At 43.8% G+C, this 17,729-nt stretch overlaps 1 protein-coding gene across 3 annotated transcripts in view; it reads left to right on the top strand.

The window, feature by feature from the left end:
* Positions 1 to 17,729, top strand: part of TPK1 (thiamin pyrophosphokinase 1) — a 448,208-nt gene that overhangs the window by 187,317 nt on the left and 243,162 nt on the right. The window lies entirely within an intron of this gene.

The following is a 17,729-nucleotide window of genomic DNA, read 5'->3' on the forward strand; positions in this document are numbered from 1 at the left end:
ACAGAGAGATCCACTAGCACTTTACCAAGCAACTCACCATGCTGTACCCCCCAAGATGATAAAGCTGAACACTTGGCAAATGCCTCAGGCTAACGCTGCTCAAGTCACCCTTGGCTTTATAGCTGCCAGTGCACATACCTACATACATACATACATACATTCCTTTGAGAAAGGGAGGGCGGATGAGTCCGCTTTGGGCTCTTTCACCTTGAACTTTTCTCAGCAGCCACTTGCAGCTGGGTCTTCCTCTAAGCTGAATCCAGACATGTGGATGGGCTCCTTGAGACCTGGCCCAAGCGCTTTGTGCCATTTCACCCATTTTTCCCAAATTACACCAACAGTATATAGTTGGCTAGGGACTTGGGAATGCCCCTCTGTGCATATCAACAGTTAGCCACGGTTCACATGTTAACTTCTCTTGGTTCCACGCAGTGCTTATTCCCATTCTGCTCAGCCGACATGCCCCCTTCCTGACTGGGCTTCTGACTGGGCTCAGGATCCAGCCTCATATGTGCCAGTGCGCTCTGCACCAGCATCCTGTGCATAGGATTACGCCGTCAGTCTCCAGATCAATGGAATCACTCTTGAATAAAGTGGAGCTGAAGTTTATGAAGACCAAACAAACATGGGAGAGTGGTGAAAATGGATCACCTACATCTAAGCTAATCCCTGTGGTATTTATTTATTTAAGAAATTTTATATCCTGCTCTTCCACAGTAAAAATTGCACTCGGGGTGGCTTGAATCATTTATAAAATAGATGACATATCATCAAAACGGTATATCACATATTTTTATGACAATACATAATAAAAACAAGGGCTTCTCTTTCCCCCCTTTAAAAAAACTATGTGTTTTTAGCAGAAAACGGGGATAACAAGACATAAGAACAACAGAGGCTTCCACTGGTTCAGAAAAAAGGATGTACATAAGAAACAGAGTTAAAACATCCAAGTAACTAAGGATCTACAGAACAAAGCGGTAAGGGATCAAAGGCCGAACCAGAATTATGATGAAACGTCACAATAATTTTCAAATAAGTCATATCTTGGAGTTTACAGAAACTCCCATTCATTTCAGTTGGGTTTGCAGAGAAAAACCTTTCAATGGATTGCACCCAAAGCGATTTTATTGTTTGGGAGACTACTATAGAAATGTTGGAAAATGACCAACTGAGATTTGGCTGTGGAAGAAAGCTTTACGATGAATCAGACCTTTGGTCCATCCAGCTCAGTATTGTGTTCACTACTAACTGACTGATAGCAAATCTCTGGGATTTTAGAAGGGCTCTTTTCCAGTACTACTTGGAGAAACTGGTGACTGAACACGAACTGCAGCTTTCCTCCAAAGCTCACTGGTGCCCTTGGATTAGTTGCTCTCCCTGAGCCCAACCTGCCTCACAGAGCTGTTGTGAGGATGAAATGGGAGAAGAACTACATGTGCCACTCTAAGCATCTATGAAGGGTGGGATAAAAATCTTATAAAAGCTGGAGATGCCAAATATTGAACTTGGGAACTTATTCAAGGAATTCAGTGCTCTATATGGACTGAAAATTCAACGTCAGTGTTATCAGACAGATCATGCCTCTTCTTAATGATCTTCAACAGTATATGTATGCAAAAAAAGCCAAGCTTCATATATGACCGAAAATGTTACATTTCACTGCTGATATGAATTCTAATTTTGGCTTCATTTTACTGGAAAACTACTGTGCTTATTTTTTTTCATCCAAACTGGAAGGCAAATGGTTATATATGTCAGTATGTTCTATTACAAATTCTTATTTCAAGAAATTTAATTCAAAACCATTCAATTCTCTCTGGATTGGTTTGATAAGGACAGGCACCCATTTATACAAGTGCATTTATGTGAAATGCCTTTGCTTCCTATACACTAAACACACCTCCCATTAGTGCATTTAAGGGAAATGGAAGCAAGATGGTAGATAACAAAGCTGGCATTTGTAGTTTAAATTTGAATAGCACAGCACTTTGAAAATTAAACTCAAGGGAGATAATGGGAGTGATCCATAGTTAGGATTTCACTTGTACGGCCAGAGGTGACAGGTTATTTGGTGAACAATTTACTGAGTGTCTCCCTTCCTAACGTGGGCATTGCAGGCTCATTCTATTAACCTTAATAGGTTTGCTTTGAAAGCGCTTTACTCGGAAGATTAAAATGTAAACTCCATCATATGTCAGTGGAGAGGGAGCCTAAACCACTAAAGTGAAAAGTGAATGCAGCACATTCATCAAGCTCGCATTTGGAGCAAACAACGGAAGCTCCTGCAAGAAGCAGACGATGGCTGAATTTATCACCTGCCTTTCACCAGCAGCTCCCTGGGCGGGTTACAACAATTTAAGACTGTGAAAACAAAGTACAGCCCGAGCAGTAGGTGAGGCATGCTTCCTTTGTTTCTGTACACCAATGGAAAGCCAGCCCAGCTATTAGGCCAGGCCAGGCCAGGCCAGGCCACAGGAGCCTCCAGGTCCATGGGTGCCCCACTGCCTCCACCAGCGGCACAGATTTTGGGCAAGATTGCTTCTATTTGAGGTGAGATTTCATCCAAATTCGCACCATATCAAGATCTCACATGGTTTGGGGGTGAGATCTCTCCCAAGATCAGCGCAGTCTTGCCTGAAATTGGTGCCGATGGTGGCAGTGCTTCTCTACCAGCAGATATGCCTCGGCTGAGGACATATTTGGCAGAAGGGTGCTACAGCACAGCCTTCCTCCCTCCCTCTTAATAAGCAGCCGCCTTCCACCTGCCCACAGAGGGTGTGGGCTTGACTATGTCTGAGAATAGGATATAATGGGAAAAAATAAGCAAACCATGGACTCACAGGCCAAACAGATACACAAACTGAATGGAGATTTGTCTGCCTCTTCCCACATATGCAACTGCTAGAGTGTGAGCTGGCTGAGCAATGGTCATGACATGAGCATACATGTGGAGGAACCAAATAGGCATAGTTACTCTGCAAGGACTGTATTAGTTCCTGGTCAGTTCTGGACCTGCAAGAGGAACACTGCAACTTCTCTGATTCCTAATTTGGCATGGGAATACATATTTCATATTTTCAGGAGGTTCCACTTGCCCTTTAAGAATAGGAAAAACAAATTATTATGCTAGAACTATCTCCCTCCCATTATAGGATACTGCACAATTTACTTAATGAAAGTAGACCACATTTAGAATTTGTGGTCATGTTTCTAATAAATTGTTCTATTAATACTTAGCTAATTTTGCTAGAATTATCTGGTTAATTTGTGCAGAATGCAAGGCTGTCATTAACACTCTATTTTAGCATTACAAAAACAATTAGGCAGGAGGAGCTACAGGAAAATTAGCAAGGAAGAAGGATGTACTTTGACATAAATGAATATGCAGTAATCATACAATGCTGCTAAAATGAATTCACTGTGAATAGCATCTGGATTTAGAGCATTTTAAGTCATGAAATTTGCCAATATGCAACTATTTTATCATAATCAGGCATAGATTATAACTCTTTGTTCCAAGTATACAGACCAAATCAAACATGACTGAACAATATCTATTTCTTCCTTAACAGTAGCCCCAAGACTATCAGTAACCATTGTTCATCACCCATATAGAGGCACTGAATTCCCATTCACAGATTTTGCAAAGTATAATAATATCCCATGATTTATAAAACTAGAATCGTGGATGGAGGCATGTTTGGCAGCCACATACACAGGAAAAAACAAAGGTCCCTGTCCTAAGGAGTTATAGTCTAACTTTCAACAGTGGGGAAAATACAAAGGAAGGAGAAAAGAAGGGGTCAACTGGAATCCATGTGATTCCATCGACACCACCTGTCAATGACTCTCCAGGGTTTGGGGGATGATCATTCCCAGCCCTGCCTGGAGATACTGGGCACTGAACCTGGAGGCTTTCAAAGCAGATGCTCTTCCACTGAACTATGGTCTGGAAGATGCAGAAACTGGAGGAAATAAAGAAGCACTAGAAAGGCAACTACAGTTGGTCTGTGTAATGCACAACCCATTCTATGCACACGTGAATTCAGCCACTAGTAGAACAAGAAGAGGGCAGAGTTGGACATCTCCCTCAGACTGAACCAGAAGGAACCTCGGTGGTAAGTGACTAATATTCCAATGTCAAAAGATTAAGACTCTTTTCAACTGGGCACCATTTTTTAATACAAAGGCTTGATGTCAATTACATAATAATCATTACTATAACTGTGCATTGAACATCTTCTTCTTCTTCTTCGGTGATCAATCGTAGCTGAGTAAGATTGTCTTCCATAAACACGGTTTTAACAATGAGTCCGTAAGTGACTGTGGAGGCCAATTCTTCACCCACACATCCTTCCACAGTGGGGACATTGGTTCCCGGGCAGGAGTTGATCATGGTGTGGATTTGCCAAGCATGCCTTCATCCTAGCACGTTTCTCCCTTGTGTTCTGAGTGTCTTGGAACTTGCTCCCCTTGGATAATGGCTACCAAGTACCAACCTGGAGCTTTAAAAGAGGATTGGACAAACTGAAGTAGCCATCCTGGCTACTAGCCAGGAGGGCTCTGCTCTGCCTCCAGGTTAGAGGCAGCAAGGCTTCCAAATACCAGCTGCTGGAAACCACGGGAGGGGAGAGACACTCTGGTGCTCATGTTCTGCTCCTGGTTTCCCCCAGGCACCTGGTTGGCCACTGTGAGATCAGGATGGTGGACTAGATGGGTCATTGGCCTGACCCAGCTGCAGGCTCTTCTTCTGTTGTTCTGTTATATTCTGATGTCACATATGACACCAGGTGTGGGACAGGTAAGCCTGGTTTGTGGGTGAGGGCGGGATATAAATGAAAATTTATTTACTTACTTTGCTGGCCAAATTGGGACAAGTACAGACCCAGCCTGGGAGTTCTCCCCGATGAGATATATAGGCCAAGTATTCAAAGTACTTCATGAACACAGCTGGACTTTATTTTATATCAATATTGCACAGATGAAATACATAGTTCCTTGTATCCTTTTATCACCATATTCTCACATTACTTATAGCTATAGTGCTGTATTCTCACATTACTTATTACACCTTACTCTCACATTTCTTCAACTTTTCTCTCTCTTGTTTCTCATGCTGAGGATCACTGCCTGAGCTCCCCTCCTCCATTCACATATTATTAAAGGTTCTTCTCAGTTTGCTGTATGCTGCATTAATTTACTTTGCAGTTGTCTGTCCTATACTGAGCTTTGAAGCAGGCTATGGTAATTAACCAACCATAATAATTTTATTTTTAAAATATATGTTACTTTAATAAAATGTTCTATCTCACAATTGATTTAGTGGTATTTAGGATAGTCTTCTTCTTCATGGATCACTGTCTTGTCGTGGCAAAGGGGCTTGAATAACTCAGAGAAGCTATGAGCTATGCCATGCAGGGCCACCCAAGACGGACAGGTCATAGTGGAGAGTTTTGACCAAACGTGATCCACCTGGAGCAGGAACCGGCAAGCCACTCCAGTATCCCTGCCAAGAAAACTCCATGGACAAAGACAACTGGCATATAAAAGTTATGACGCTGGAAGATGAGCCCCTCAGGTCGGAAGGTGTCCAACATGCTACTGAGGAAGAGCGGAGGACAAGTACAAGTAGATTCAGAGCTGATGAAGCGGCTGGGCCAAAGCCAAAAGGTCGCTCAGTTGCGGATATGCCTGGAAGTGAAAGGAAAGTCCAATGATGTAAAGAAAAATATTGCATAGGAACCTGGAATGTAAGAACCATGAACCTTGGTAAGTTGGATGTGGTCAAAAATGAGATGGCAAGAATAAATATTGACATCCTGGGCATCAGTGAACTAAAATGGACGGGAATGGGCAAATTCAGTTCGGACAACCATCATATCTTCTTCTGTGGGCAAGAATCCCATAAAAGAAATGGAGTGGTCCTCACAGTCAACAAAAGAGTGGCGAAAGCTATACTGGGATGCAATCTCAAAAATGATAGAATGATCTCGATACGAATTCAAGGTAGACCTTTTAACATCACAGTAATCAAGTTTATGCACCAACTATCGGGGCTGAAGAAACTGAAATTGACCAATTCTATGAAGACTTACAACACCTTCTAGAAATGACACCAAAGAAGGATGTTCTTCTCATTATAGGGGATTGGAATACTAAAGTAGGGAGTCAAGAGATAAAAGGAACAACTGGCAAGTTTGGCCTTGGAGATCAAAACGAAGCAGGGCAAAGGCTAATAGAGTTCTGTCAAGAGAACAAGCTGGTCATCACAAACACTCTTTTCCAACAACACAAGAGACGACTCTACACATGGATATCACCAGATGGGCAGCATCGAAATCAGATTGATTATATCCTCTGCAGCCAAAGATGGAGAAGCTCTATACAGTCAGCAAAAACAAGACCTGGAGCTGACTGTGGCTCAGATCATCAGCTTCTTTGAGCAAAATTCAAGCTTAAACTGAAGAAAGTAGGAAAAACCATTGGGCTGGTAAGATACAATCTAAGTCAAATCCCTTATGAATACACAGTGGAAGAGAGGAACAGGTTTAAGGATTTAGATTTGGTGGACAGAGTGCCTGAAGAACTATGGATGGAGGCTCATAACATTATATAGGAGGCAGCAACTAAAACCATCCCAATGAAAAGGAAATGCAAGAAAGCAAAGTGGCTGTCCAACGAGGCCTTACAAATAGCAGGGGAGAGAAGGTAAGCAAAATGCAAGGGAGATAGTGAAAGATACAGGAAATTGAAGGCAGATTTCCAAAAAAATAGCAAGGAGAGACAAGAAGGCCTTCTTAAACAAGCAATGCAAAAAAATAGAGGAAAACAATAGAATGGGAAAAACAAGAGATCTGTTCAAGAAAATTGGGGATATGAAAGGAACATTTCGTGCAAAGATTACCATAATAAAGGACAAAAGTGGTAAGGACCTAACAGAAGCAGAAGACATCAAGAAGCGGTGGCAAGAATACACAGAGGAATTATACCAGAAAGATATGTATGTCTCGTACACCCCAGGTAGTGTGGTTGCTGACCTTGAGCCAGACATCCTGGAGAATGAAGTCAAATGGGCCTTAGAAAGCACTGCTAATAACAAGGCCAGTGGAAGTGATGGTATTCCAGCTGAACTATTTAAAATTTTAAAAGATGATGCTGTTAAGGTGCTACACTCAATATGCCAGCAAGTTTGGAAAGTTCAGCAGTGGCCAGAGAATTGGAGAAGATCAGTCTACATCCCAATCCCAAAGAAGGGCAGTGCCAAAGAATGCTCCAACTACCGCACAATTGCACTCATTTCACACGCTAGCAAGGTTATGCTTAAAATTCTACAAGGAAGGCTCAAGCAGTATGTGGACCGAGAACTCCCAGAAGTGCAAGCTAGATTTTGAAGGGGCAGAGGAACCAGAGACCAAATTGCAAACATGCGCTGGATTATGGAGAAAGCTAGAGAGTTCCAGAAAGACATCTACTTCTGCTTCATTGACTATGCAAAAGCCTTTGACTGTGTCAACCACAGAAAACTATGGCAAGTTTTTAAAGAAATGGGAGTGCCTGATCACCTCATCTGTCTCCTGAGAAATCTCTATGTGGGACAAGAAGCTACAGTTAGAACTGGATATGGAACAACTGACTGGTTCAAAATTGGGAAAGGAGTACGGCAAGGCTGTATATTGTCTCCCTGCTTATTTAACTTATATGCAGAATTCATATATATGCGAAAGGCTGGGCTGGATGAATCCCTAGCCGGAATTAAGATTGCTGGAAGAAATATCAACAACCTCAGATATGCAGATGACACAACCTTGATGACAGAAAGTGAGGAGGAATTAAAGAACCTATTATTGAGGGTGAAAGAGGAGAGCACAAAATATGGTCTGAAGCTCAACATCAAAAAAAAGGAAGATCATGGCCACTGGTCCCATCACCTCCTGGCAAATAGAAGGGGAAGAAATGGAGGCAGTGAGAGATTTTACTTTCTTGGGCTCCATGATCACTGCAGATAGTGACAGCAGTCACAAAATTAAAAGACGCCTGCTTCTTGGGAGAAAAGCAATGACAAACCTAGACAGCATCTTAAAAAGCAGAGACATCACCTTGCTGACAAAGGTCTGTGTAGTTAAAGCTATGGTTTTCCCAGTAGTGATGTATGGAAGTGAGAGCTGGACCATAAAGAAGGCTGATCGCCAAAGAATTGATGCTTTTGAATTCTGGTGCTGGAGGAGACTCTTGAGAGTCCCATGGACTGCAAGAAGATCAAACCTCTCCATTCTGAAGGAAATCAGTCCTGAGTGCTCACTGGAAGGACAGATCGTGAAGCTGAGGCTCCAATACTTTGGCCACCTCATGAGAAGAGAAGACTCCCTGGAAAAGACCCTGATGTTGGGAAAGATGGAGGGCACAAGGAGAAGGGGACGACAGAGGATGAGATGGTTGGATAGTGTTCTCGAAGCTACGAACATGAGTTGGACCAAACTGTTGGAGGCAGTGGAAGACAGGAGTGCCTGGTGTGCACATGGGGTCACGAAGAGTCGGACACCACTAAATGACTAAACAACAACAGGGTAGTCTTAGCACTCCGCCTTCCAATGCAGCATCTCAGAAGCTTCAGTCACAAGCTCTAATTTACACACTTTGTGCCCCCTCTTTCTTCTTCCCCCCTGCTGATGTGCTTTCCATACTTTCCAATTTATTGTTTATCTCCTCCTGAAAGTCACTCACAGGCCACAACGTAACCTGTGGACCAGTGGCTACTTTGAATTCCATACCCTCTTCCTGACTTTGACGATGATGATCACTGTGTGTGGCTCCATGAAACCTCACTCCCCCCGAGCCTCAGCCTGTGAGAAGTGAAAGATTACAATTCTAGGGGTTTTGTCTGCAAATATTCTCAATGTTCTGTTTTGAAGCATGCGCCTACCCCAGAATGGATTCTGATCACCAGTAAGTTAATGTATGCAACCTGTTCTTGGGAGGTGAACAAATGTTTCTCTCATTTAATATGAAAAGCTTGGGCTCTGTTGTGAAATGGTCTAGAAATGAGCCAATCCTTTGTAGGGAAAACCCAAACATTGTCCTCGTGCAGGAGATCCATCGAAAACCTCAACTTTCTTACAGCTGAAAGGCAGATGGATCAGGAAATGCGTTTGCTCCCCTATGGCTTTCAAATCCTACAAACTGGCAATTTTAAATGTGAAAAAAATGTCAATTTCTTCACAGGCCCCAGAATGAATGGCAAACCTGCAAAAGTATGTTTGCCAATGATGTCTTACTGTTCTTAGACAAACCTGCAAAGGTCAGACCAGCACTCCAAACCCAGTTAAACAGGTTCCAGGAGGTGGCAGATCTGGAAATTCAATTCTGTAAAAGTGGAGCTTCTCTGTGTTAATATTCATCTTGCTGAACAGAAACATCAGCTATCCAACCCAATACTAGAATATTGCAGCTTTACATACTTAGGAATTCTCATTATAAAGGATGTTACAAGCATCTTTGTAAGGTTAACTTTATTCACTTGCTGCACACTGTGCAAGAAGATCTCTCCTGCTGGAAGAAATTGACATTTTTTTCACATTTAAAAAACTTTCACATTTAAGAAATTGACATTTTTTTCACATTTAAAAGACTCTTTCTTGGGTAGGCTAGAATGTGGCACTTAAAATGCCTCTTCTCCCCAAGTTTCCTTTTCTGTTTCAGAGTTTACCTGTTTTGTGTAAGAGGAAAATACATGCAGATAAATAAAGGACTTTGTGCAGAGCAAAAAAGAATTGGGGGTTTGGAATTCCAAACTTAAAATTATACTTTGTTGCTTTCTAAATAAGGCCACTAATCAAATCACTAAGGAATGAGGCAGCTGTAAAAAGATATGATTTGGCTTTTGTTATTGCCTAAAATCATTTTGCAAAGGAAGGAGAGGGGGAGGTGAAGGGTGAGAATTCAGACACACTGATCTCAGCCAAGGTCTAAGAATGGAGAATCTGGATCCTTGCCAAAGGGGTGGGATCAATTGTCTTTTTCTTTGCAAAGTCACACACACACACACACACACACACACACACACACACACACACACCTTTACCAGTTCATAATCAGGAACAGGCAGGCTGGAGATAGACTTCTTGTTTGCATTCTGCTGGGATCCAAAGCTGTGGCTATGGGAGAAGCAAGGCCTTCTTGGGTGTTAATGCTGTGAGCCCCTCCATCATAAGTTCAGGTTGTATATATGTGTAAATAAACCATCTATCCTAAAGACACCACAGCCTCCGCTGAGCCTCATTCCAAGGAAACCGGACCCTGGGTAAGTGCCTGGAACCCCAGGAATCTTGCACTGCTTGACTATTGGGGTGGCTTGCAACAATATCCTTCCACCTTATTCCACATTCTTGAAAATAAGATGTGGACAAGGAGCAGCCGGACAGCTTATTATGTCCCTTGTTAACAGTTCTGTGTCGCACATTTAAGACTAACAAATTTAGGCTGCAATCTTATATACACTTAACTAGTGTGAAGGAGAAAGCCCCACAGAATTCAGTGGGCCTTCCTTCTGAGTGGACTTGGGTAGACACTCCTGTCCATATAAGACTATGTCACAATAAACATGCTTGCTGGTTGTTGCATTTAGTATAGCCCTAACAGACAGAAATGCAGTCCCTGAAAGTGTTTAATATATTCTGGTGGAGTTCAACCCTATAAATGTCTTAGAATTATGTCTCATTGAGTTACCATAGAATCATCATAGAATTGTAGAGTTGGGAGTCTGAGGGTCATCTCATGCAACCCCCTGCGATGCAGAAATGTCAACTAAAGCATCTATGTCAGATGGCCATCCAGCCTCTGCTCAAAAGCCTCAAAGGAGGGAGAGTCCACAACCTCCTGAGTTAAATGAGTAAGTGTGTAATACTGAAGATTAAGAATTTGGGGGTTATTATGAGAAGTTTGTTTTCTACAGCAGATGGATGCAAGTCCAACATTTTATTCCTCCCTTCTGCTCATGAACAATGACCTTTCTTGCTGCACTAGCGATAATGGAAAGTCTCCTGCATGCCAGGAGCACTGGACAATGTAATTTTCCTAGTGCTATTATAGTGGCACTTAGAAAACTCCATGTCTCACTGCTCTTGATGCACAGCCATAATGGTGCGCCAGGCGGCAGAGGGGGAGGGGGGAAAGCTCTGGCCCTCCTTGCACATTCCACTGGAGCAGCAAAACCACCTACGAGGGAGCGGTGGGAGGGAGGTAAGTAGGGGAGTTGGAGGCTTACCAGGAAGGGAGAGGGGAAAGAGGCGGGAGGGCCTGGTAGTGACACAGGCATGTTCACCTCTGGCCAAAGCAAACGCTTCTGTGGCACAGTTAAAAAAATCCAATTATAAATAAACAAATAAAGCTCCCCCCCCCCAAAAAAAAACCAACCCAGTCATTTCCTATAAAATGCTAAAAGCCCCCCAGATGGAGATGTGCCCCCCCAAGAGGACATTTCTGGGATTTTCTGGCCATATGGCAAGCCTAATAAACAGAGAGATATTGTGAGTTAGTGTGAAAATACTTTTTTATTTTTCTGAGCCCAATTCTGAATCTGACTGGGGATGTTCTTCCCATTCCTAGCAGAAACAAGGAGGGTGGACTATGAAGATAGGTAATTGTTACTCTTACACATTCTAAAAGTAAAACTTGTAGGCAGTGATTTTTTTTCTAGATAAATAAGTGTCGGTACTGACCATGAAGTTGTTACAGTAAGTGTTACACTTTTTAACCAACAAAAAAGAGAGATACTGGTACAGGACGGCCTGCTCTTGAGGAGCCCCTGAAAAAAGCCCTGTTTGTAGGGATGTGTGTGGGTTCCTCAGCTATCAGAAGTTTGAGAAACACTGTGCACAAAAGAACTAGAAGGAACATGTAAAGACTTGTGAGAAGGTTCTTACAGGAAAGCTCAGCAGCAAAAGGACAGGTGAAAAAGAGAGAGACAGGTTCCTTATCTTTGTGAGTTTATTAATTCAGAAGCCCTTGTTTGTACCACAGGCCTTTTAAGGATCCTTCTGTCAGCCTGCTCCCCCCTGACTGATTTCCAGCGTGATGAATCTTGCACGGCTTTAACTAGCTGTAGTAAGGATACAAATTGCACTCCGCAAAGTAGCTGGCAGCTCATCAAGCATTGCACCCAGGCTATATTGCCCAAACCGGAAAAGATTTCAGCGGAAAGAAATAAAGCATGCAAACAAGTGGAAGGACAAGGAGGAAGGCAGAGACCTAAATAAAACCTCCAAATTCTAGTAAGTTGACACTGCTAAGAAAACACAGTCAAGGCAGGGAGAGGTTTTGCTCTCCTCCTAGACCCCCAAGTCCTTTGGTGTAAAGTGAACATGTGTTTCATTCTCCTTGCTTGGAAGTTTTTAAGCAGAGGTTGGGTGGCCATCCCTCGCGGATGCTTTAACAGAGATTCCTGCATTGCCGGGGGTTGAATTAAATGACCCTCAGGCTCCCTTCCAACTCTCCAACTCTATGACTCTGTGATTTGCACTCAATCACCCCACATTTCTAATTTGGCTTTAAGATGAAATGGAAGAGAGAGGGAGGGTGAAGAACAGCCATGCTCCTCTTTCCCTGTAGCTTTGGTGCAAAATGAGTCCAGTCCCCGCCCCCGCCCCCCCAGCCATGTATAACATCACCAATCTTCCATCGTAAACAGAGTGCAGATTTGGCCTTTCTGCCAGGCTTGCTTCTTTGAGACTTTTTTGTTAGTCCTAATAATAGCAATACCGTTAGCTTGGATGTTTTCTTTTAGACAGACAAGGTTGCCTGCAATTTTGGTTTGCTAGCGATAACAGCTGCCATTTGACTCCGCAAGCCATGCTCCTCTGCTGCCCTCTGCTGCAGAGCTCTGTATATTTCCCCTACTTTGCAAAGAAAGGAAAAAAGAGAGAAGCTTGTTCGCTCCCCATCCCCTAAGACAGAGGTTTTCAATCTTTTTCAGTCCACGGCTCCTTTGACCAACTACATTCTTTCTGCGGCTCCCCTGGAGGGCTCAGGAACTCATTTATGTCCCCCTTGCCTACAGAGCTGGCAGCCTCTCAGCCCTTTTCAAACCCCCTCCCTTGTGGAGGGTTCCCTCAGCCTCCTCTCCTCTCCATTCTCCTCTGGGCAGCCGCAGCTGCTGCACCTGGCCTCTGAGCTGCCCCTCACCCGAAAGAGAGGTGCCTCCCCACACTGCCCCCCAGGGGCCTGGGAAGCGCCCCCTGGCCAGCCCCAGAGGCACCATTTGCCTGGGGAGCTTGTAGCCAGGGCTGCTGCAACAAACAGCTGTGCAAGTCTTTGGGAGGCAGAGACGCAAGAGGGCATCAGAGGAGGGAGGGGAGGAAAGAGGGACAGAGGCCAGGGTTGCCACGGCACACTAGTTGAAAACCACTGCCCTAAGAAGTCATTGCTATGAGAAAGGGAACAATCAAATCCTGGCTTCATAAACTGAGATTTGCACAAGCTTCCGGCAGCCAGTTCACTCCTCCCTTCTCACAAGTAGCCACACAAGCCAGGAAACCACAGTTAAGCAGAGATTCCAATATGAACTGGGAACTCTGCTTAATGGCTTCTGAACAAGCCAGGGTACAGAAGCCAACTTTAAAGTATAACTTCATATGCCGGATACCAGCATTTCTGGTTCAGACATAACAAGAGGCTACGGTTAGCTGCAGCTTCCTGGCTTGACTGCTCACTTGCAGGAAGGGAAGAAGGAAGGGGAAGACGCAGTTGCCATGCAGCCTGTGCATAGCTCAGCTTCTTCTTTTTTCTTCTAAATGCTTTTCATTGGTTTTTCAAAAGGAAGATGAGAACATAACCCCCCCCTCACCCAATGTTTTCCCCTTCCCACCCCCAAACACAGAATCCTATGGGGAAATGTGACCCCAGAGCTCAGTGGCTGCCACTGTCATTGATGTTCTGTTGAGTAAGTGATGAAAGGGTACCATTTCTTTACACAACTCAATTTATTAAGCCCAAATGTAGTTTTCCAAACTTGGCCAGAGTTTGCAAAATCTTGTAAAGTAATGGACCACAGGAGGTCAAATCCACATTACCCAACCGGTGAAGAGGGAATCAAAGGCCAATGTGGGAGGCAAGGGTTCCCCCTCTGAATCACGCTGGGAGGGTGCAGAGCTTAGGAGACCCCACCACTCCCTCCCCAGGAATGGGGGGCACAAGCAGCGCCTCCTGTTTGCAAAGATGCTACACTGCTGCCGTGGCGGCAGGGGGCAAGGCACTTCTTGGAGGCCAGATCTGCTGCCTCTGTGGATCCTGCTGCCCAAGTCACCTCACCTTGCCTCCTGGCTGGGCCGGCCCTGCTTTCTGCTGTGAAAAGCTTAAAAGCAAACTGCTGTCAATGTCACAAAAGCAGACCAGTCAGTTTCTTTTCCTGGTCAGCTGGCAACCAATGAGGTGGGGGTGGGGGTGGGACTGAGATAGTGGCTTGCCTAATGCCACCTGGTGAGAGAAGTGATATTTGAACAGGGGCCATCATTCCTATTCTTTGTCTGCAGTCCTATCCACTTCTTACCTGGGAGCAAATTCCATTGAACTTCTGAGAAGACGTGGTGGGATCGCACGGCTACCCACCAGACACATTAAAGACATTCAAAGATGCTGCCATTGTGAAATAGACTAGGAAATGCATTGCAAAATTAAAAGGAATATTACCTGTAAATATCCCCCTTGTTCTTGGAAGCAGTAACATTATCTTTGATTAATGTGTACTACATGTGTGAACTAGCGTTTAGAAGCCTCTGTGTTACAGTATGAATAATTGAATAGAAAACAACGGAGTTGGTGGATTAGATCTTAAAAGGGTTTACTGATCTAAAGCAATGACTCTTACAATAGATAAAAGTGTTGTTGTTTTTAAAGCCAAAGGCATGAAAGCATAGATGGTTGTGAATGAATAAAATGCGAAGTAAAACCTTGGAAACATAAGTAAAAGGCAAACTACATTAAAATAAGTGAGATGAAAAACTGAAGTGACTCCCATAACTTAACATGCAACTGAACCATCTGAGTGGGGCAGAGTTCTTCACTTGCAAAGCCTAATTATCTCTGACTGAGTAGCTCCCAGACTGCATGGTGACTGGTGAAGCATATTAGACTGTCAACAAAGTACTACTAGCATGTCATTAGAAATAAATATGTAACTGAAGACATCTGTGACCTCAAAGCACTGATCCATAGAGGAGCCTGTTTGCTGCATCTCTGCATGATAAATTGCTCCGGCTTTCCTGCATCTCAGCCTCCCACAGGGGCAAGTAATTCTGCCCAGTCTCTGCATCAGATGCAATTGGAGCATTCGGTCACTTTTGAAACAGAGACTGCACAATTACACACCCTTTGAAGAACATGCCTGTTGTGTTCCTGCATGAATCACCATTCTCTCTTGGCCTCCTTCCAGCCCCCAATGGGGCGTTATAAAGAAGTTCTGTTGTAAGCTGATTTTGTTCTCTTAAGCACCCTGAAAATATACCTTTTCATGTGTAAAGATGAAGGGGGTTCCAACATTAACTCAGAAAAAAAGTATTTTAGCTATCACATACCCGTCAACTGTCCCAGAAAAAAATGGGATGTCCTTGTGAGAGGATGTCAGCCAAAAAGGCTGCTGTGATTTCTGGCCGCATTCTTGCCCCCCAAAAGTGCTTTCTTTGAGGCAGCGATCTTGCACGGCCCTCAAAACAAATGTTTTGGGGTGCTGTGCCCAAAAACGTGCTGGGGGGGGGCTGCAATCTTGTGCAGGTTATGGGACTCAAGGGAGAGTGAAGCCCCAGAAGATGGTGTCCTGGTTTGGGGCCACTTCGTATTGGAGGGTATGCAATTAGACATTTGGGGATTTCTGAAACAAGCCATGAGCCCCAGTTCAGAAGTAATATTAAGTCAGGATTGTGGTTTATGGCTCCAACTTACTAGAGGGCAGAAGTGAATCAGGTGTGGTTCACACATTGAGACTACAATGCTGCAGCTGTCCAGATGGCCCTGCCTGTGGATATGGTAGCATTTCAAAGAAAGCCACCTTGGAGGTCTTGGGTTTCGGCATCCTACCTAGCAACCTAAATTTGGCTTCTAGGACCTCACAAAAACATTTTCCCATGCCACTGGTGCTAACATGATTCCGCTCCATCACTGTCTACAAGACTGCCTAGCCAAGAAGCCACAACTGCAACCTTCATGCACTCTGCTCTCTGTATGCCCAACACACACCCAACTATCCGTGTTCCTAATGATCAAATCACCCATTGCCACGATCCCTCCATCCACTGGAGAAGTACACCCACCCCTCAACACATTTGGTTTTTAAAGGGCATAAAATTAAGCAATATATTATTTGAATACAAAGTTTTATATAATATTTGTACTGATTCCTTGTGTTTTCTTTTTAGCCCCCTCCCTCTTACGTTTGGAAGGCAAGTATGGTTAATATGCACAGAGACAACCATCCACCTGCAGGAGAAAAGTAGAAAAGAGCATGCCAACTTCTCTGAGCCTCTAAGTGACTCTTACTTCAGACCTCAATCTCGGCCCTCCGGATGTGTTTGGACTACAACTCCCATGATCCCTAGCTAGCAGGACCAGTGGTCAGGGATGATGGGAACTGTAGTCTCAAAACATCTGGAGGGCAGAGGTTGAGGAAGCCTGCTTCAGAGCATGTTTTTGGTTGCACCCTTGAGCTGGAGAGACCAAGTGGCTTGAGAACAGGATCAGGCTGTGTCCTTCCTTGGGTGCAGATTCCCTGCTTCACATATTGCTAAGGAAAGGCACTTTTCCCCACAGACATTTCACATGTCAAGCACTTCCCACAGGAAAGGCATCAATATATAATAACAACAATAATACAATGAAAACTGTGAGAATGATCAGTAACCTGAGAGTGAACACAGTGGAACTTATGAGTAAAAATACTTAGGATTGCAGTATAAGACTGCATAGTCTTTACCTAGTTACCTGGGAGCTTGCTCCATTGAATTGAGTAGGACTTACTTCTCAGTATACATGCAAAGGCTTGTAGTATATGACTCAATTTACAATAATAAAAAAACACTCCATGGATTTTCTTTAATTAAAGAATTTAAAGTGGACTGGAGGGGGAGGTCTGATCTCTCCAACACTTTTCACTGATCTCTGAGAAGTGAAGGGGAGGAGAAAGGGAAATAATAAGATAAAAGATATTCTCAATCCCTTTCCAATACACACCAGTGCATCAGAAAGATCTCCCGGAGGCATACTATAACAACAACAACAATAATAATTTATTATTTATGCCCCGCCCATCTGGCTGGGTTTCCCCAGCCACTCTGGGCAGCTTCCAACAAAATATTAAAATACAATAGTCTGTCAAACATTAAAGGCTTCCCTAAACAGGGCTGTCTTCAGATGTCTTCTAAATGTCAGGTAGCTGTTTATTTCTTTGACATCTGATGGGAGAGTGTTCCACAAGGTGGGTGCCACTACTGAGAAGGCCCTCTGCCTGGTTCCCTGTAACTTGACTTCTTGCAGCGAGGGAACCGCCAGATGGGATTGGACTAGATGACCCTTGGGATCCCTTCCAACTCTACAATTTTATAAATCTGCTTTTCCAAGCCTGGGCACCAGTTGTTTTAAATCCCTCTGCTAGCCGCTTTTTAGTGCACACTGAGAGCAGGGCCACATCCACAAACCACTTTTAGTGCGCATGACTTCCCCCTCCAAAACATTCTTGAGACCTGCAG

This window comes from Podarcis bocagei (genome assembly GCF_964188305.1).
Source record: "Podarcis bocagei genome assembly, chromosome: 12".
Classification (NCBI taxonomy): domain Eukaryota; kingdom Metazoa; phylum Chordata; class Lepidosauria; order Squamata; family Lacertidae; genus Podarcis; species Podarcis bocagei.